The following is a 22,992-nucleotide window of genomic DNA, read 5'->3' as shown; positions in this document are numbered from 1 at the left end:
CACACCCTTCAGGCACCTGCGCGTCGCCTTGACCTTCCCGGCTTAGACGTTTCGCTATCAGCGCGATCAGAGTTGATAGCGCGACCCCGGCACCTTTCAAGGACACTCTCCCCCCCTCTCTCGGACGCCACAAGGGGCGAAGATGACTCGCGATCTTGGAAAGACTGTGCGTGTGTGTGTCTATGATTTCGTGGCGTGTTACTCTTGGGGGCGTTTTTTGGGTATAAAAGAAGCAGCACAAACGCTGATAATCATTCCTGCCTGAGCAGCGAATCCATGCGGTCGCTCTGCTCTAGTCCTGTATTGTAATCTCGCCCGTCGGGGCATTGTATGTTTTTTTGGCTTCGGCTCACCTCTCGCTATGAAGTAAACAGTTAAGTTTGCCTATCAGCTCTGGACGTCTTCCCGGCTGCAGTCGGCTTTCACGGTCGCAACAACTGGTTGGCAGCGGTCGGATGACAACTTCGTGACACCTGGAGCCAGCGGTGCGAGACCCAACACCACGGACGTCAAGGCGGCTTCGGACTTCGCAGAATTCACGGCGGTCAAGGGTGAGTGCGGGACTTTTCTTCACTGAGTTTTACCAGGCTTCTGAGGATAGCTGGTAGGGCGTCTGTTTTGTCGCGTGGGTTATTCGCGCAAAACATTTTTTTGGAACAGTGGGAAAGCAGTACTCTAGACCGGCCATGAATTTGAAAGCGTTGAAAAAACCGCAGTTGTTGGAGCTTGCAAAAGAGTTGCGCTTGGATGTTACGGACGCGCTGAGAAAGCCAGAGCTGATAGAGGCTATACTCGCTGTTGGGGCTGACGATGACGAGCTGTCCGAGTGCATTGAGCTGATCAATGACAGGGAGACCGCTAAACGTCAGGCTGCAGAGGCTGAGCGCCAGCGTGAGGAACGCGAGGAGAAAAAGCGAGAACAGGAGCTCGAGAGGCAGAACGCAGAACAGGAACGCGAGGAGAAGGAACGGGAGCGACAGCATGAGCGGGAAATGAAGCGTTTAGACGTCGAGGCGTCTCGACCTAGACATCAGAGTGGCAGCAGCGTGCAGTCTGCGGCGACTGAGCGACCTACGTTGCGAATGTGTGACCTAATGCGACCCTACAAGGTAGGAGAAGACATCGGTCTTTTTTTGGTCAACTTCGAGCGTACGTGTGAGAGGGCCCAGTTTAGCCGAGACTCATGGCCGCAAAAGCTGCTTACGCTTTTGCCAGGTGAGGCATCCGACGTGATGGCCCGCTTGCCAAAGGAGGAGGCAGAGGACTACCAAAAAGTCAAGTCGAGCCTCCTACGTAAGTACAGGCTGTCAGCAGAGGCGTTTCGCCAGAAGTTCCGGGAAGCCGAAAAAGCTAGAGGCGAGTCGTACTCGGAGTTCGCCTACAAGCTTAAGGCCAATATGGAAGAGTGGCTCAAAGAGGCAGAAGCTTTCGGAGAGCACGACAAAGTAGTTGAGTGCTTCGGTCTTGAGCAGTTTTACCGCCGACTACCGGAGAACCTGAGACTCTGGGTGCAAGATAGGCCAGGGGTAAAAACTGTGGATCAGGCAGCTCAACTAGCCGACGAGTTCGTCGCACGTCGAGGTGCGCAGGGGCCGAGAGACGGCCACAAAGAGTTCAGGCCGAGGCCTGATAAGTCAGGGCCGAAAGGCAGAGCTCCCCAGGTAGACGGTGGAGCAAGGAAAGTCGTTGTCGGGGATAGAGAAACTGGCCACGACAACGAAACGAGAGCAGCAGACGCTGAAGAGCAGCGCAGAAAGAAAGCCTTTGAAGCGCGCAAACAGGCTGCGCGTTACAACTGCGGCGAGACTGGACATTTCGCCGCTAGTTGCAAAAAGGGCAAACTAGTCTTTCACGTACTAGATCAGAGTGAGGACAGCAGGCAGTTTCTAGAGCCGTACGTACGGGAACTAGTCGTCAATGGTAAACCGTGCCGAGTTCTTCGTGACTCCGCAGCGACGGTAGACATGGTCCACCCTTCGTACGTGGAACCGGATCAGCTAACAGGGAAGTGTGTTTGGGTGAAGCCAGCCGTAGGTGCACGAAACGTTCGTCTACCGATTGCTAAGGTCAGCATCGGAGGTCCGTTTGGTGAACTTGTGACGCAGGCAGCGGTATCCCCACAACTACTTCCGGAGTACAAGTACCTATTCTCGAACAGGTCAGATCAGCTGTTAAGGGAAAAGGGGTACAATTTTGAGAAACTGCCGAGGAAAGAACCAGCTAGGCTCGCTGCGAAGAGCTCGAGTAACGATAGGGTCGCCACCTCTGTGAGGAATGGCGAAACTCAGACAGAAAGCGATGATTGGATATTTCCAGAGGCTCAAGACGGAGGGCAGCGTAAGAACACTGTGTGTAAGGCCCCTACGATGAGCGGAGATGTTTCATCGCCATGTTCAAAGTGCGCTAGTTCACGGGAATCCTTGAAAACGGCTGTCGACCTGAACGCGCGCAGTTCGCGGGCAACTGAGCCGTCTTTTGAGACAGGGCAGCCTAGGGGTAGTGTGGTTCTAGCAGGAAGGAAGGAGAACGGAAACACGCTTCGGTCTTCGCGTGCCGAGGTTGTCGCTGAAAGCGCGAGGGACGACGAGGTAGTGACTGTTGGGAACTGCAAGGTGTCTAATGGGCTCGTCATGCCCGTTTCACTCGCAGCTGATGCTCCCGTCGTTAGGACAACATCAGCTGAGCTAGTTGAGGTTCCGGTGTCGCCTGTGGCTGAACCGAAGTCGGGAACCGACCAGCCTAGAGGAGAGAACGCAAACGCGTTCCGGCGTTTGCTTGCCGAACGCGTTCGTAAAAAGGCGAGCATCGAGGAGGTAGTAAAAACTTCAGCGCGTAATTGTGGCGCGTGTTTCAGTGCGAGCAAAGCCGTGAGCTCGCATCGCGCCGAGGGAACGCCGCCTAGAAGCAGTGCGCGCATAACGTACGAAGGGGGAAAGTCCCGCTCACTCCTCCGCGCGCTCGACCTTTGTCGAACAAGACGACCGGTGTCATTTCACGCGGTCGTAGCAGCGTTGAGAGAACGGCTGCAACGAAAGTGCGGTACAGAAAGGGAAAGGCTCAAGGCATTGACGAGAGCTCAAATCGCAGCTCTCGGCGCGAGAAGTGGCCTGTTGACGCCTGACTTTCTCAAATTTCTTTGTTTTTCCTGAAGCAGGTTTCGCCTTTATGATTACGTTTTTTTTTGTGTGTGTGGGACATTACCAATCTCGCGAAATGTCACCTTTCAGGTTTGTGCACTTGTCTAAAGTACTGCTGGGCAAAAAAATAACTAGTGTAGATAGTTATGAGCGTATTTTTTCGCAACTAAAAGCCTGGTAGATCTTCAGTGTGGATTTGTCTTCGCACTTGCCGGCGATGCGGTTGTGTCTTCCTGTGTTGTTCTGTTGCTTGCCTGTCCAAGCCAGAGACGTTCTTGGGGAGCCACTACTCGTCCAGTGATCGGCCCTGTGAAGCTCCAGCACGGTGTCGTACAGCCCCGGCCTGGAGTCGAGCGTCTGCTGAGCACTTCACTACGAAAGCATCCCTCCGGACAACGGTTGCAGACCCTTATCCATCGGGATCTCGGACCCCCGGCGGAGAAGCTGTTACGAATCGGCCAGCAACACGTGTTATCCCGCATCAGCGACCATGTGGGAATCGACCATGTGCGCCCGCGTGTTGGTGAATCAAACTTTCGTGTCTCGACATGCCGGGTCAGTCACCTCGCTTTGCAACACACCTCCGGCAGCTGTCAGCTTCCACGTGCAAAGCCACGACGTTCGCCACACCCTTCAGGCACCTGCGCGTCGCCTTGACCTTCCCGGCTTAGACGTTTCGCTATCAGCGCGATCAGAGTTGATAGCGCGACCCCGGCACCTTTCAAGGACACTCTCCCCCCCTCTCTCGGACGCCACAAGGGGCGAAGATGACTCGCGATCTTGGAAAGACTGTGCGTGTGTGTGTCTATGATTTCGTGGCGTGTTACTCTTGGGGGCGTTTTTTGGGTATAAAAGAAGCAGCACAAACGCTGATAATCATTCCTGCCTGAGCAGCGAATCCATGCGGTCGCTCTGCTCTAGTCCTGTATTGTAATCTCGCCCGTCGGGGCATTGTATGTTTTTTTGGCTTCGGCTCACCTCTCGCTATGAAGTAAACAGTTAAGTTTGCCTATCAGCTCTGGACGTCTTCCCGGCTGCAGTCGGCTTTCACGGTCGCAACACCCGGCACAGCGTTGGTGAATTGCAGCTGAAACCACACCCTTCCGTCTGCTTCTGCCTTGGACGAACGGCATGGAGCGTGTTGCTCTCATGCGTACTTCGCGGTAGCGGCAATGGTTCGAGTCCCTACGGTTACATACACAAATGCACATGCACTTAAATGCAACACACACAAAAAAAGAAAGAATGAGAATTAACAAAAAAAAACCTTTCCGCGGTCGCAGTGCCAGTTTGTAGCGTCCGTAGCTCTTTCCGAGAATGAAGTTGGTTGTTTGAACAAATGCAACTAATATTTTTTAGGGGTAGTACAAAGCTACTGTTTTATTTCTACGCAAGAAAAAGATCTCGCGGGATATAAAAACCAAATCTAGCTAACGGCAGAAAAAACGTATTTCATGAAAGCTGTAACTATTCTGGGCCAAGCCAGTGGTACGAGCCATTTTAATGTGTAGCTAACGGTCACTTTATATGCAAATGTATGTAAAAGAATGGCCATTGAAGTCTTAAGCTGAAATTTCTGCTAGGAGGAAATATTTCGCACCCGGCTTTCATCCAGGCGTTAAGGGCACCCCAAGGTGCGCTCTCTTGCGTGTACTTTTTATGGATAATACATAAGCGGGCACGCAGCACGTGGAAAAGCAAAAGCAAACATTCAGGTATTTACCCGTCTATGGAGAATTTTAGCATAGTGTTACCGAGTTTACGTTACCGTTTACCGTGTTTGCGGTAGTCTACTGCGCATGCGTGAGAGTTGCCGCGAACGGTAACTTACCGGCACAGGCTTTACCGTCGCAGCAAGATGTGCCGTCGGCGCATAATGCTTGGTGCAGCCGATAAAAGTAATATTATATGTTGATGTTTATTACGTTTTGCTTGTTAAATAATGCTGAGGAGAACGACAAACAACCATTTTTCTAAGCTGGGCGGGCAACAAGGCAGCACCTATTCGTGCAAAGCCTTGCCCGCCCCAAATAGTTCAGATAAGTTTCTAAACTCACTAAATGCTTTTAGTCCTCCAAAAGTGTGCCGACCAAGGTAGTGTAGGTTATTGAGTAATTAGAAGAAAATATTTTAGTTATTTTCTGCCTAATTTTTAGCCCGGGGCAATTTGTATTTTACCTTAATGTTTACTATACTCATTAGATGCCGCCACTGACACGTTTCTTTTTTGAGGTCTACACGTGACTGCACAGTATACTCAAAACAACGACAGCTACTGTGAACGCTTCTAGAGAAAAGGGAATGTTCAAGCTACTTTAAACGAAAGCAAATAGATATAGGCATCAAAATTATGCGTGATTTGTTTTGAGACTAATTCATCAGATGTTGTTACATGCGCCCTAGTGGCCGGAATGCGCAAACCGCAAACGGTGCGCTAAAATGGAATCTACCGTTTTGAGCGGTAAACGGAAACTCCGCCTTCCGGTAACACGGTAAACGGAAACGCAATCACGGTAACGATATGCTAAAACTCTTTGGATTTTAGCATATCGTTGCCGTGTTTGCGTCACTGTTCACCGTGCTACCGGGAGCGGGGTTTCACTTCGCCGTTGTTAGCGTCCCTGCTTATCGTGTTACCGGGAGCCGGAGATTTCCTTGGCCGCTGAAAACGGTAGGACACGTTTTAGCGCACCGTTTGCGTTTCGCGTAGCTGGGCCGCCACGGCGGAAGTAGCGGCATCTGCTGAATTTGTCTCAAAGCAAATCACGCATAATTTTGTTGCTCATATATATTTAATTTCGCCTAAAGTAGCTTGAATATTTCGTTTTTTTGGGTAAAGTGTTGGCAATAATTGTAGTTGTTTTGAGAATACGGTAGCCATCAGCGGTAAACATTTAACAAGAAAACGTGTCGGTGGCGCCATCTATCGATTACAGGTAGAGTGAAGGTAAAATAGAATTTGCCCCCGCGCTGAATATTTAAGCAAAAAGTGAGCGAATAAAGTTGTAGTCAGTACTCAGTAGCCCACACTACCTTGCCCAGAACAATTTTGGAGGCCTAAAAGCGCATTGCGAGCTCAGAGACTTGTCTGAACTATTTGAGGCGGGTGATCTGGGAGCGTATTGAAACGGGAAGGGTGTTTTGGGAACGGGTTGAAACAGAAAGCGGTCAAACGGGAAGGAAGTTTTGGAAGCGGCCGCACACGGGACGGGCCAAACGAGAAGGGCGTTTTCGGAAGGAGCCCAAACGGGATGGGTTTAAATGTGAATGGGTCGTTTCGAGCTAAACCCTTTTGTACAGCTCCTGAGCCCTAGCTAGTTTCGACTATTGACGCGGTGTTTTTCCAGCTGAACGAACAGCACGTCTTCTACGTTGCCTTTTTGACAGCTTTCATATTTGCGATGTGTGCACAGTAAAGTTATAATAGCTATTCTTTCATTCACCTTACTCAGAAGTGTTCTTTTAAACGTTCTAAATACTGATAGCGCCGCCCGGCAGCCCTGGGCGATCACGTGGTTTTAGAAATGCCCGCGTAACTCTGTGTAAGCACATCCGTGAGTAAGCACATGTGACCAGAGGAGGTCGGTTGGAGTGGGAGTAACAAAGGTCCACTTTGTCCCCAGCACCGGCAGACCTAAGCCCGACCTGGTCAAAGCAACAGGCTAAAATTACAATTTCCTCTATTTGATTGAGAATAGTAGCGACTTCTTTGAGCACGATTTTGGCACTCCTCAGAAACTTTATGATTGGTTACTTGCATTTCCTATGGAGCTGCTCCAACCAAGCACCCGATCACAAGGTATTCTACACGACCATCTTCCAAATTATTCCTTCCTTGCCGAAATTCACGGTGTCATCTTGATCTGAAAGCAGTCAGCAGACACGTTCAACAGCTACTGACGGTTTCCCAAAGGTTCAGGCATTGTCTGAGTACACAATCCATGGTAAACGTCCTCGCGCAACTAATCGCCGAAGGTGAGCCAAAAGTCCTGTGATGAGGTCGAAGACACTGACTCAACCTAGAGCACTCGTGATGCGGCACACGTGAAAAAAGCGACGGAGTACTAAGTGATCGTATCTAGATCACTTAGTACTTTGTGATCGTATCTAGAGAGGCCGAGTGAAGCCCATACTCAAAAACTGGAGGAATGTGGAACATCCCCTGCCCTCCGAGAGGTCATAACTCCGTTGCTTTTACTGCTTTACCGTAAAGGTTTTACTGCTTTCTCTGCGCCGTTGTCAGTCTGCCTTTATTTATTCCACGTGCGTGCAGAAGTGGCCAGCTTGACGGCCGGAGGAGGTGTCACTACACCAAAACAAAATTTCGAGCTGTTATCTTTGAGAGGCATAATGTTTCAATTTACTTTTGATACTACACAGAGGCCTATGCTATATCTTTGCTCTATTCTTTTTCAGCTGCACGGCGAACTAATCAATAATCACTACAAGCTTATTCAGTTTCCCGACCACGGTGCAGGGTATGTCTGGCAAAACAGGACGCATACAGTGTTTACATTCAACTGGTACACCTTGAAGTCATATGTAAGTTTGCGTGCGTTGTTACCTTGTAAAGTCTTTAGCTCTATTGTGCGAAGATCTTCTGTGAAAGATATGGTAGAATATTAAATCCATGGCAAGACGCTTTGAAATTACGTGTTTAAAATGCTACTTTAAATTTGTACTGTGTTTACTCAAGTTGAGACATAAAAAGATTTAAAGAACTGCCAAATATAAGTCAATGACAAATAGATGATTGTGCATTATAAATATTCAGCGACTAGCCCAATACCGATGAAGGTAGATGTCGATTGACGGAGAGTTGTATTGCCTTTAAAACACTGTTATTGGCCCGCAAACTTTAAAATCACAGGTATCGTATCAATGCCAAAAAACGTGGAACGAGAAACGTGCTTTCCGGTTTTGAGACGACAGTCACATCCTGTTGTAAGCACATTCAGCATACCACAACAACTTGGGTTGCCTAGTGTCTATTGTTTCAGGTTATGATCACGATATATCTTGTTTCCACTGTGGGTTTGTAAAATTTTCCCTTTTAGCAATGAATTTGTTACACTTGATCACTAAGTCACTTGGAGTATCAACACGTCAACCAAGTGAGATCCGAATAATGTTTTAGCAATGAATTTTATCGCGTTCCACACAGTGATACCTGATAACAACAACAAATTTCTACTCCCACTAGTTTTAGTTGATACAGCGTGTATATATACCTAACAAATCACAGACAGCAGTGGGTCTCTAATTTGTGTTTTTCCGGTCTAGAATTGCATCGCGGCACAAACCCTTACAATAGTGACCGATTCTCCACAGAAACATTGCACATTGAAAATTTATTGTCACGATGTTAATGCGAGCGGTGCAACCACGTTCCCCAGCTGCGAAGTGGTACTCCAACGGTAAGCATCCTGTGCCTTGGAACATCGCCGGCACAGCACACCTCCTTTGTGCCTACCCACGTGTCAGCTGTGCATGGCCCTGCCGTTCCCGGAGATATAGGTAACGTGGTGGCTGACACAAAGCTGGCACTGGTGTGGACGTTAATTTCCCCTCGAACGATGCAACACTCCTCTTTGGCCCCTGCATCTCGCAGACGGACTCACCGGTCCGGAATGAGCCAGTCGCCTTTTCGCGTCTCATCAGTTCATTCGCTTTCCTATCTACTTTATTTCCAGGTACACCCGTATGTTTTCAGGAGGCGAGTCTTGACTTTTCGCGAAGCTGCCAGCCTTCACTATGCGTATAGGGGTGTAGTAGGAAAGTACTGTTAATGGGTGCTGCAATATCATGTTCCCTGGTCAGTCGAGGTGGTGGGCCACCACTTCTCGCACCAAATGCGCACCATGCATTTACGGGTTTATTTTTTACCCCCCCCCCCCCGCCCAGAAGGACTTATCGCTCCTTGAAAGAGGGCCGTACTGAAGTAGTGAAAACGTGCTCAAGCCACTTGAAACATTCAACAAATACCTCGTCCTCCGCTCAGAACAAAGGCATGCGCCAACAAACAAAATCGGTATTTTATTTCGCGAAGTGCTTTAAAGACATTGTGGGCAGAATCACTGTTGAAAAATACTTGACTCTATTGATCTGCTGATACAACTACAAAAATGATGAGTGGGAAGCATTGTGAACAGGAACTGGCCAAAATAAAAGTGACGTTCGCTCTACATGGCAGCCATAAAGAGGCTCTGAAGTGACTTTGTCAAACTCCTGTTTTTGCTTGCACTGCATAGACTTGCTCAAAAAAAACCACTAGTCCTTGGTTATTCAGGTGATCAGGCAGTATTTATTTTAGAAAGCCCGAAGGAATAAAAATACCTTGCGTGGTATGCGATGGCCGCACCAACAGAGCTGTCGTCCATACAAGGTACTACGTGATTAGACGATGTCCAAGATTGGACGATGTCCAATAGAAAGCAGTTTTGGTTTCTGTTCTGTGAAAGAACGCCCTTTCAACCGCGGTTATTCTTGTCTCGGAATTCTTCCTATCTCAGTGATTAGCATACCCCGCTTCGGACATTTTTCGGCAATGCAATGCGTCATATAAGCCTACCAGCACGGCTTGGAAGTGTAACAATCTGTATTTAAGGTGTACGCAGTGAATGAAAGGCCTCCGCATCACCTACGACGCTCAAATGCGATGCGGTATACCCTCATCTTTGGAGTTTGCCGGGCTCGTGCCTGTATAGCACGAAGTGTATTCACACCAGGTCAAAGGTCGGCTAATTAGGAACTGCGCACGCAAGCAGTCGGTGCTCAGGGTTGCCAGGTTTGGCGTTTTGACGCCAAACTGGCGAGTTTTAGGAGCTCGTGGTGACAAAAATTCTATTTTGGCAACTTCGCTACTTTCTGAAGAATAGTTTGAATATTTCCTTTTTCTTACACCTTACATTCAATAAAAAGTGCTCTATTTGGTCGTTGAGCGCTTTTTAGTAGTCAAAATGAAACTAGAAGCTATTCAGAACAAGAAAATAGGAAGGATATTGCAAAGTGGAGAATAGGGTCCAAGGGGTTAGTCACCCAAAACACACCGCGTACACTGCTACTTACCAGCACAATTCGAAACACGTTGTGTCTCTTTCTGATATCCATCCCCTGCATGCCATAAGATTCGCGTTGAAGACTTCAAGCCGCAACGTCTGTTTGAAGTATGATGTTTAGGCAGTTGACGAGCGCTTGAGATTCCATGTAGGGAAGAGGGGGGGCGTGATTGACGATTTATAAAAGGTACAAGAATACAAGGAGGCAGTGAAAGGGTTGAACAACAATGTGCAGGGAACGCAAATTTTATGAACATTTTTACTCTGCCAATAGTAACATATTCTATTGTACTTTCTATTCACGAGTAACAATTTTTATATTTCCTATCCGTTTCAAATTAATAAGATTCGCTATATATATATATATATATATATATATATATATATATATATATATATATATATAATGTCGTGACGTTTATTGACACCTGCGAGCGGTCACGTCGTATAGTCAGGCAGAGTCTGAGCGAGGTTAGCAAACCACGGCTGAGGTGCGAGCTGTGCGAGCTTCTTCCGAAAGAATTGCATGGCACATAACCCTCACGAAAGACTCTCAAACAACTGGTGCGTCTTGATAAGTCATAGCCACTGGGAAGGTGTTTACCTTCTTGTGTTCATGTTCTTCGCTACAATCACCCCTGGCGAAAAGAGGGACCATCCTGGCGGCTCATGGTAATGACTGAACCAGCCGATCATAGTAGAGCTTGAGTCGCTGAATATCTACAGTCTCACGGCCGCGGCGCCTAAGATCTGATGATGGCATAACTGGTTCGACGATATAATTCACTGGCGAAGTGCTTTCTGTAACGTACATGGTTTTTTGAAGTACGCTTCGGAGAGGGGACTGGAGTGAGACATGGCACCCAAAGCCAAACAAAGGAGCCAGGAGAGAAATCGAGTGCTGCACTGAATGCGTCATGGCGAGATTTCAGTAGCTGCTGGTGTTAAGAAGTAAATGAACAAATGAGCTGGCGGCATTCCTCAGCAAACTGCCAAATCTGGAAAATCGGTTGGCACTTGGAGGGATCAGGGCTATATGGAAGTACCGTGTCCAGCGTGCAGGTCAGCTCCCGTCTGTAGAGGTGAAAGAACGGAGAAAATTACGTAGTAGTCTGTGTCCCGTTACTGTATGCGTACGTGATGAACGGAAGGAGCTGATCCCAGTTTGAATGATCTGATGAAATATACATAGACAGCACGTCTCCAAGAGTGCGGCTAAAGCATTTGGTTTGGCCGTTGGCTTAGGCGTGGCACGCAGTGGTAGTGCGATGAACTATGTTGCACCCGGGCAAGAGCGCTTTCAAAACTTCAGATAAAAACACGCGACCTCTGTCGCACAGCAGCCCTGGTCGCGCTCCGTGGCGAAGAATGAAACGACGGAGAAGGAATTAAGCCACGTCCCGCGCTGTGGCGGGAGACAGGGCTGCTGTCTCGGCGTATCGCATGAGATGGTTTACCGCAACGATAATCCAGCGGTGTTCTATGGATGTGCACGGCAGCGGCCAGTACAGGTCCATGCCCACTCTATCGAAGGGACGTCCAGGGCACAGCAGAGGGTGGAGTTCGCTCGTTGTTGGCCGCTGGGGAGACTTATGGCGCTGGCAGTCTATACAGGAACGAACATATTTCGTGATGAAGGTGTATATGCCTCGGCAGTAAAAGCGAAGCCGAAGACTTCGGTATGTTTTCAGGACAGCTCCGTGGGCACACTGCCCGTCACCGTGGAAGGAAGAACACATGTGCGAGGGTAAATGACGAAGGATGATAAGGAGCCACTTGCGACCTTCGGACGAAGAGTTTCGGTGATAAATAAGTTCTTCACGGAGAGAGAAATGGGCAGCTTGGCGGCGGAGAGATCGGGGCGCTGCTGCTGGCAATGGTCGTGACAAAAAGTCCACAATGGAAGCGATCCACGGATCCTTTTGCTGTTCATTAGCCATGTCGGTGATATCAAGGGGGCCAGGATGCACTCCACAAAAGATAAATCTTCAGCGTCGGATGGTAGAGGAGACCTAGAACGGGCATCTGCGTATGTGTGGTTGCAGCCGGACCAGTATGCAACTCCTCTGTCATGTTGTTGCAGCCGTATAGCCTATCGACGAAGGCAGCCAGACGTATCATTTGCGAAGAGAGCCAACAAAGGGGGGCGTGGTGGTCCGTCACCACGTCGAATGGGCGTCCGTAGAGGTACGGGCGAAATTTCGTAATGGCCCAAACGATCGCTAAGCATTCCTTCTCGGTCACGGAGTAATTGCCTTCGGCATTTGTAAGGGTACGGCTGGCGTAAGCGACGACGTACTCCTCGAATCGGGTCTTGCGTTGTGCTAGTACTACACGCAGGCCCACACCGCTGCCATCGGTATGAAATTCCGTGGGAGCGTTTGGATCAAAATATCGCAGTGCCGGTGGCGAAATAAAAAGACGGCGCATCATATTGAAGGCTTTGTCGCAGGCGGGATACCAATCGCCGATATGGTTATTACCACCAATGAGCTTCGTCAAAGGCGCAATGATGGTGGCGAAATTGCGGACAAAGCGCGCCGGAAGATAGAGCAAAGTCTCACAAAGTTGCTAAGTTGTTCCATTGTCGTCGGTTTGGAAAATTCCGCCACGCAGCGAAGTTTTGCAGAGTCCGTAGGGACACCGTCTTTTGACACCACGTGGGAAAAAATAGTTTTCGAGCTGCAAACCGGCATTTCTTCAAGTGTAACTGCAGGCCCGCTGTAGCAAGGCAGGTCAACACTTGTTCGAGGAGGGTAAGATGCGTCATAAAATCAGGGGAGAACATGACTATGTCACTTAAGTAACAAAAGCATGTTTTCCACTTCAGGCCACACAATACGTTGTCCAGCATCCTTTCGAAGGTCACTACCGCATTGCAGAACCCAAAGAGCATGACGTTTATTTTGAACAGTCTATCAGGCGTGACAGAGGCTGTTTTGAGACGATCCGTTTCTGCCAAAGAAACTTGCCAATAGCTCGACCGTAAATCCAATGAAGAGACCTCGGCTCCTTACAAGCAATTGAGGGCGTCATCTATGCGAGGAAGCCGCAGTACGTCTTTTCGTGTAATCTTGCTGAGGCGCCTTCTGTCCCCGCACAAGCGAATTGAGCCGTCTTTTTTCGTCACAAGTACTACGCGAGAGGCCCAGAGACTTGTACAAGGGCGCACAACGTTGTGCTTGAGCATATCAGCGACCTGATCATCAATCACTTGGCGTTTAGTGGGCTACACACGGTTTGTCCAATGTGTTAGGAGTGCGTGGGAACCAGTGTCACTATGTCGCGAAACACAGAATGCCCGACATAATGCGATGGGTTCGGCATCGAAAGATTCTCGGAAACATAGTAGAATCGCCAGAAGCTCGTCTCGTTGTGTAGGAGCTAAAGTGTCATCGATGGAACGTAAAAAGACATCGGGTCGTATTTCAGAGTAGGCCCATGCGCGGCAAGGTGCAGTGATGCAGCGTTCTCGGATACCTTGACGATGAGATGATAGTCAAGTGGCTCGACGTGGTCAAGACATTCACTGCGAACCAATGTGGCGGGGCATGACGACGGGTTTGAAACGAGTATTCTACCAATACAAGAGCGAATTTCAAGGACAGCGAAAGGTAGCGGTAAACATTTCCGGGCGCTGAAGAGTGTCGACGGCGTAAAGACAGCGGTGGCGTCCTACAGACAGTCACAAGATACGGAAACAAGCACAGAGTTGCCGGGCGGAATGTCGATATTATCGGTGGCAATCCATTTGGCGGTACGTTTGGGTATAACGGTGTCGTCAAACGGAAAAAAAGTTCGTCCTCAGCGCGAGCACACTGATTGATAGCGTGATGTGTTACAAGATGTCTCAACCTAAGATGATACCGTGCGAACAGGAAGACAAAACGATGAACCGGATTATATGGACGTTTTCCTGGATTGTATGTCGGGTGGTGCACATCGCCAATGGTTTTACGTCTTTGGCATTCATGGTCCGAAGGGTGAGGCCAGTAAGCAGAGTGGTGACTTTCTACAAAGAACGACCGACATTCACGTATTGCAGACACAGCGGCGCCAGTATCGATAAGAGCGAATGGGGAAACACCTTGTACGTAACTTCAATGACGTTGTTAGGCAAAAGCAAAGCACTTGCGCAGTTAGACGCTGGCGCAGTTCTTGCCTCTGGAACTGCAGCCGCTACTTTCCCTTAGCTGCTGGGTTGACACGTGGGCGCATCGGGGAAACTGAGCGGCGCCGCGGAGAAAGGGAACGGCGGCTTGAAGGCATCGAGGTCGACTGTTCAGCAGTGTACAAAGGGGGGGCTGGGCTAGAAGAAGCGGGAGCGAAGGGTGGTGAAATCTATAGTCTACGAATTGGTAGGCGTGAACGGTAGGTGGAGGTCAATGGCGACATAAACGTGCCACATGCGCCTGAAGTCGGCAAGGAAAACAGATGGGGTGGTTGACAGGGGTGCGCTACGAGTTCGGGGTCTGAGGTGCCCTTCGAGGATACGGCGATGCTGTCTGCTCCGACGGACATACAAAGGATTGGAATAGCGTTAGCGATGGCCTTCTGACGACCGAAGCGTAGGTGTGCGGGCCGGCGGCATGTGGTTCAATAGGTGACACGAGCGGGGTGCGACAGGTGCGGCCACTGGTGAAAGAATGGACTCAGGCGCATCTGGTGGCTGGCGGACGGAAGGGATCCTCTCGGCAACATGCTCTCTAATTACCAGTTGGACATCCTGAGGCAGCGTCAAGAGGGCTGTGGAGAGCAGGGAACCGGAAACAGCTGACGTGAATGCTGTTCTCGCACGAACTGCTGGATGGGAGCTAGAAGAGGCGAGAGGTCAGGAGAAGCAGCCAAGGCCGACAACGACTCACGTTTCGGTTCTTGAAGCAAAGGGCATTGGCGGGTGCAATTCGTTGCTTACGGACAATATATATATATATATATATATATATATATATATATATTGTACAGTCAACTCCCGTTAATGCGAACCTTAGATTAACATTTTTTTTCAGATGGACGAACATCTTGAAAATCCCCTAACAAATCCCCATTAATTTCCTAGTAAAAAATAATTCACTAAAACAAGTTTCAAAACACCGATTATTTCAGAATAACGCATCGAATTTTATCATCTTCGTATAAAACAACACTTCAAAATAAGGAATTCCGAGTGCACGAAATTAATTGTGTTGGTGGGAACGACGACTAATGGTGCGAATGTACAACATCACCAGCATACTAAATGCGCGTTAGCTCTATCGCCACCGCCTGCGCTTGGAAGTCTAGCAGTCATGCTAGGCTCTGTCACCTCCTTTGTTCCTTCGCCCAGGTGCGCAGCTACGTCGGCCCGCTACTCATACGGCTGTTTTTGTTTCTACGGGCGCGATTAGATCCGGAAGTAGCACGAGAAAGAAACGCAACCAGGTTTCTTTGCAAGAAAAAGTGGACATTCTCCGTCAAGTGGACGCTGGGGAGAAACAAATCGACGTCTCAAAGGAGTGGGGAATAGCATCATTAGCGGTTGCAACAATTTTGAACCACCCTCGAGAACTGCTGGAGGAAGGCCGGCCTACTTGCGACGCCACGCGATGCCGAACACATGGTGCCATACAGTGAAGAATGATATGCTTGGGATGAAGTCACAGAAAAGCTCACCATGGGCGCTGCAGTCACCTTTGAAGATTACGTGCACTCCGACGATGAAGCATGCACGTCTGCTGAAGTGACGACTGAAGGCATCGTTATATATATATATATATATATATATATATATATATATATATATATATATATATATATATATATATATATATATATATATATATATATATATATATATATATATATATATATATATGTATAAATAGTGTGGAACTATAAACACTCACATTTCTGGATAAAGTAAGGTAAGTGGAGACAGACACACAAGAAAACCACTAGAAAAAAGTATACTGACATTGAAGACAGGAAGTCCTCTTCTCGAAGCATCAAACTTATTTTTACTGTTTTTCTAGTGTGTTCCTGTCTCAACTTACCTTATATATATATATATATACAGATGGCGAATCAGAATAGGAAATGAATGGCTCGCTAACATAAGATGGAAATAAGGGTTGGCAGTCAAAAAAACCTCGAAAAACAAGGGCGGAGGATGTGGCAGGTCATTGACCACAGATAGAGGATTGGGAAAGATAGAAAGAATGTGGAGAAAAAAATGCCCGCTGGGTGTTATCCTAACCTACGACCTCCGAATACCGGTCTGGTGTGATGGCCACTACACTTCCGGCGGGGCAATTTTCCCCTGTACCCAAAGCAATTTTTTTCCTTTGCTTCAATGACCTACCAAATCCTCCTGTTTGCTTTCCGAGCTTTTCTTCATTGCCAACCCTTATTAATATATATATATATATATATATATATATATATATATATATATATATATATATATATATATATAGGGCCTAATTACACCCCTATGCCTCCTTTGGCATTGTAGACTGCCGACCTATCTTTCTATATATATATATATATATATATATATATATATAGACAGAGGCAGATACACACGAGAGAAACATTAAAACATAAAATTTACTCTCGTTTAAGACAGGAATTCCTCTTTCTGAAATGTCAGTAAACTTCTTTTTTTACGAGGATGGCTTGGTGGGCTAGTTGGTGTAGCATCATAAAGGGTTAACAGCGCACAAACAGGACAACACACAAGGAAGAGAAGACAGGACAAGCGCTGAACTACAACTGATTTTTTATTTCGCCACGAAAGACATTTAAACCAACACACATCCAATCACAAGGCCCAAGAAATATGCAAACACTTATCTCGTGCCCCACCTTCTACGCTCGTTGCTCCAGATACTGTTTTTCTTTTTCTGAGAGTGCAACAAATGGTCTGCTGACGCAGTTTTCATGAAGACGTTCAATCTCGAGGGCCTCGATAACCTTCCGTGTATGTCTGTGCTTCCCTCTAGCAATGACTGAGCAGTCCCAATCAGACGCAATCACACAGACGCACTATTTGCAGTGCGCAGCTAGGTGGCCCGAAACAGCCATCTTTCCTACGAGATTTTTATGTTCCCTCAGCTTATCATTAAGGCATCTGCCCGTCTGGCCGACACAGGTTTTTCCAGAATCGAGCAGGTGATAATACATAACCCCTCGATCACATTCAACAAATCGTTCCCGGTGTTTCTTCGAGCACCCCCCCTTTTAGATGCGGAGCATCTCTTGCTCGGGGGTATGTCCCGCGGCGTAAGCGTCCGCACTCACACTACGCATGCCCAACTCTCGGCTTTCCCGCTCTCCAACAGCTGCGGGCTTCTCTCTCCGCTTGTTTCCTACCACCTGCTTGCGCTTCTCCTGCATTCTCGCTTCTGCTCTCGCGGCACATGTGCTACTCTCCTCCTCTAGTCTCCTTTCCTTCAAGTGTGAATATAAAGAGGGTAGAGCGGTGCGTGCGTTCAGTGCAGCGCTTGCTTCGGTTGACTCCGTTGATGCTTCCGATGAAGTGTGATGGAAGAAAGAGCCCCGTCAGAGAGTGGGCTGACGCAAGCACGCGTCAGCATAGCATCAGCCCAAACACAAATAGCAACGTTACGTCCACTCAAGACAAATCTGCGAAGCGAAGGACACGCGACGCTGAACGCAAACGCTTGAAGCGAGCAGCGGACCCTGAACTTCGTCAGCGCGAAGCAGCGTCGAAGCGTCAACGTCGAGCAGTGGATCCTGAGCTTCGGCAACGTCAAGCAGCGTCGGTTCGAGAACGTCGAGCGGCGGTACCATAACTTCGACAATTTCCCCCAAACCCGGCTACTAACACAACGGAACGCAGCGGAACCCCCCGATGCTCCGCATCCCACTCAGGGTTCCCCTCGGGAAGATGGTGTAATTGTTTTCTCTTCCACCGCCTTTCACCATCGGACACAGCTTCGAAAGCTTGTTGGGAGCAGAGAAAATTACATCAACACCTGCGCGCATGCCAATCTTCATGAGGTTATGCGCAACTGTGTGCATATAGGGAACCACCATAAATTTTTCTTCCCTTCGCCTTATCTCCGGGCAGTACTGGTAACCACGCTTTAACTCTCTTAGTAAGTCACGAGTCACTGCGGTCAGCAAATGTTGCGGGTACCCAGCAGACAACCGGGGGTTGATTTGAGCCATGTAGCTTTTTTCTGCTGAATGTGCACACGACTTCAAAAACGAATTTTTTAGGCCAGAATTAACAATGCCCCGTTTTACCAGTTTTGTGTGATTGGAGGAATAAGGAAGTAGCGGATTTGACGCACAGGGTTCGTACATCCAGCACACATATTCTTGAGTAAAATTAAACATCACCTTCAGAAACTTGAGAGGACCATCTAGTGGAACCGCATGCGTCAATTCCAAAGGCGTACGACAGTCGTTGAAAATCGCCAGAACTCGGGATACCGAATCGTCAAACTTAACAGTTTTACAATTTAAAACTACCAGGTAGTCGTCGACATACCTAAAAACTCGTTTCACATTCGACCCAGATAAACGCTGACATAAAACACGATCTTGATAGGATAAAAACAAGTCATTCAAAATAGGCGCGATGCATGACCCGATGCAGATCCCGTTTTTTTGAAGGAACGTCCCCCTTCCAATGAGGTGAACGTTGAAGTTAGGTAAAAGTTTAAAAGCTCTAAAAAGGCAGCGTCCGTTATACCAGCTGAGTTCTGGAAGCCCACAACACCGTGGTTGTCAATTGCGCTTTCAACGCAGTTTAAAAGCTCTTTCAGGGGGAGTCAATAAAAAGGTCCCTAATAGCGAATGTCCTAAAGCCAACGACGAAGAGTTTTAGCGTTCTCAATCGATATTAGGGACCTTTTTTATTCTCCGCACATCATACCGTCTCCGCCATTGGTGTCGTTTCTTGCCACGAGTGTCGCCATCGTATACTCTACCTCCAGCGCGGGAGCCACACCTTTGCCGACGGGACCAAAGAAGCACAAGAAACAAAAGAAGCACACGCTAGACAATTAAACAGATCGACAGAGCCCACTGTACTACAAATAAGGACAATTAAAGCGGAGAGTTGGGCGAGTTGGTTGCTGCTGACTAATGAACTCATACTTCTAGCGTGCTTTAGCACAGGCCAAAGAAAGAAAAGACGAAAAAAACGCTGAACAAATAAACAAGTTGACAGAGCCCACTGTACTAGAAATTAGGACAATTAAAGCGGAGAGTTGGGCGTGTTGGTTGCTGCTGACTAATGAACTCATACTTCTAGCGAACTTCAGCACAGGACGAAGAAAGAAAAGACGAAACACACGCTAGACAACTAAGCTGGTTGACAGAGCCCACTGTATTAGAAATAATGATAATTAAAGCGGTGAGTTGGGTGAGTTGGTTGCTGCTGACTAATGAACTCATGCATCTAGCGAACTTTAGCACAAGACGAAGAAAGAAAAGATGAAACACCCGCTAGACAATTGACAGAGACCACTGTACTAGTAATAGGGACAATTAAAGTGGAGAGTTGGGCAAGTTGGTTGCTGCTGACTAATGAATTCATACTTATAGCGAACTTTAATTAGCACAGGACAAAGAAAGAAAAGACGAAACACACGCGAGACAATTAAACAGGTTGACAGAGCCCACTGTACTAGAAATAAGGACAATTAAAGTGGAGAGTTGGGCGAGTTGGTTGCTGCTGACTAATGAATTTATACTTCTAGCGAACTTTAGCACAGGACGAAGAAAGAAAAGACGAAACACACGCTAGACAAGTAAACAGGTTGACAGAGCCCACTGTACTAGAAATTGTCCTTATTTCTAGTACAGTGGGCTCTGTCAACCTGTTTATTTGTCTAGTGGGTTTTTCGTCTTTTTTTCCTTTTTCCTCACCTTTGCTTTCTGTGGTTTTCTTTTGTGCCCACTCTTATTTCTGTCTTATTTCAATGAACCCCTCATTTCCCACTTCTGATTCGCTACATGCATAGCGAGGGCCTCTGTTCTGGCATTCTTGGTGCCATAGGAAGTTTAAGAGGGTTCAACGCTGGTCGACCACTCTTGACATGTCGTAGACACTCGAGTCACGGCCCGCGGGTTAAAAAGAAGGTCCCCTTCACCCCGAGCTGTCCGAGTGGTGCTGGCTACCACCTCCAAGCACCGGAAAAAATTACTTTAACATGAATACACCAGAAAGCGGGGGGAAAATCGCCCCGCCGGTAGCGTAGTGGTTATCGCACCAGACCGGTATTCTGGAGGTCGTGGGTTCGGATCCAACCTGGGGGGCATTTTTTCTTCACTTTCTTTCTTTCCAAAGTCTTTATCTATTTCAATGACCTACCACATCCTCCCCTTTGCTTTTCGTGGTTTTCTTGACTGCCAACTCTTATGTATGTATGTATATACTTAAAAGGCCTAATCGTTCATGCCGGCCTAGATATCACAGAATAAACATTTTCAAACACTGGCCCTGCCACCCCTTTGGTCAAAGTGACCAACGGAAGAGTGGGCACGGAAGAGCGGCAGCCATGCGGTCGTCGCTCAACAATCCACTCTTCTTTTTTGTGCAGATCATCGCCCCGTTGTGCGCATGGCTTTCGCCTCTACCGAACGCATCAGCTGTTCCTTCTGCAATCTTTCTTCTGGATCAATCACCTCTGACTGCCGATGACTGTGGCCTCTGCTATCATCGCTTTATGGGAACGTCCACGATTTCGGTATCGGCAAACACTACCACGCCATCTACAGCTACAAGCCGGGAGCATATAAGCAGCAGCGCACACCCTGCTACCTTCAGTGGGCACGGAAGAGCGGCAGCCATGCGATCGTCGCTCAACAATCCACTCTTCTTTTTTGTGCAGATCATCGCCCCGTTGTGCGCATGGCTTTCGCCTCTACCGAACGCATCAGCTGTTCCTTCTGCAATCTTTCTTCTTGATCAATCACCTCTGACTGCCGATGACTGTGGCCTCTGCTATCATCGATTTATGGGAACGTCCACGATTTCGGTATCGGCAAACACTACCGCGCCATCTACAGGTACAAGCCGGGAGCATATAAGCAGCAGCGCACACCCTGCTACCTTCAGTGGGCACAGAAGAGCGGCAGCCATGCGGTCGTCGCTCAACAATCCACTCTTCTTTTTTGTGCAGGTGGGTAACGCTCCTTCACTACATTGTAAACGTTCGAACAATGTTTGTTTGCTGCTGCTGCCGAGCCCAAGTGTAGCAGTTCAGAGTTTTTGCGATTGTGTATTCGTTGTGAAGTTGTTACTGCTTGGCGGCGACATTGAGGTCAACCCTGGTATGACTGATGAAAACGCTGACCAAAAGCATAATGAATTACTTGCTGCAATTCGTGCTCTTTCTGCTAATCAAGATACTCGTCATGCTGAGGTTATGGGCGTTCTCACTGATTTAAGGCAGAATCAGGAGGCGCTAGCTCAAAGAGTGTCTGACCTTACTACGAGTCTAGCCACGGTAGAATCGGCCATTGAGAACCTTGAAAGTGCTCCATCTGCCGCAGACATTCCGCAAATCGTCAACGAAGCCATAAAAAGCGAATCCCTTGCACTAACTTCACGGCTTAGCGAACTAGAAGACCGTTCTAGGCGAGATAACTTGCTTTTTTATGGAATTTCGGATAATCAGCAGGAAACGTGGGAAGACTCTGAAAAACTAATTTGTGACCTATTATCTCGCCACTTCCAAATTCAGCTCAAGGGTGACGAGATCGATCGAGCCCATAGGTTAGGACCATTCGTACGGAATAAAGCCAGGCCAATTATAGTTAAATTCGCATCATTTAGGACCAAGAGCGGCATTCTGGCGCAAAAAGCTAAGCTAAAGGGTTCGAACATCTCAATCGGGGAAGATTTCTGCCGAGAAACGCGCCATTCGCGTAAGAAGTTACTTGAATTTGCCAAAGCAAGCGGGCAGGCTTACTCCCTTCGGTTCAATAAACTGACCATAAACAAAAAGATATATACTTACTGCGCAGCCACCGACACTGTGTGCGAAATTGAGTCCCCCCGAACCGCGCCTGTGGCAGATAACAATATCCCCAGTTCTAGCCCTGTTCGTCCCGGTCCTTCGTAGCTACCTTCTGTGCGCAACATTAACCATGCCTCTGTTTTCTTTACAAATGCTCGAAGTGTCCTGAACAAATCTGTTGCACTGTCCAGCGCTGTTGATTCGTGTTCAACCGATATTGTTATCTTGACTGAAACGTGGCTTTCGGCGAAAGTTAGGAACAATGAAATATTGAACTGCGAAAAAGCGTACTGTTTTTATAGATACGACAGAGACATTCGTTCAGGAGGGGGCGTTCTTATTGCTGTTAACGAAGTGCTTGTTTCGCATGTAATACCGGTTGTCTCGTCGTTAGAACTTGTTTGTGTGCGGGTGCACATTGCTAGTCGCGAATTCGTTATTTGCGTTTGCTGCAGACCACCCAGTGCCGCTCGAACCTTTTGCAATGACTTTCATGATGTTCTGAACAAACTGATCATTAGATATCCCAAGTCACCACTTCTTATATTAGGAGACTTTAACTTTCCGGATATAATATGGCCCCATGATTCTGTAGTTGTTAAACACAACTCATCTGAGTGCATGGAATTTGTAAACCTATGCTGCGATTTTAACCTCACGCAACTTGTTCACATACCTACTCAATCTACAGGCTCCACAGCTAACATCTTAGACCTAATTCTTGCTTCTACACCGGAATTAATCTCTACTATCACGCATATGCCAGGAATAAGCGATCATTCCATCCTCCAGTTTAATATGAAAGCCCAGGTCCCC

The sequence above is a fragment of the Haemaphysalis longicornis genome, unplaced genomic scaffold (assembly GCF_048455015.1).
Source record: "Haemaphysalis longicornis isolate Haplotype H1 unplaced genomic scaffold, Haemaphysalis longicornis Haplotype H1 scaffold_5, whole genome shotgun sequence".
Taxonomy (NCBI): Eukaryota; Metazoa; Arthropoda; class Arachnida; order Ixodida; family Ixodidae; genus Haemaphysalis; species Haemaphysalis longicornis.
Note: the sequence above shows the minus strand (reverse complement) of the source record.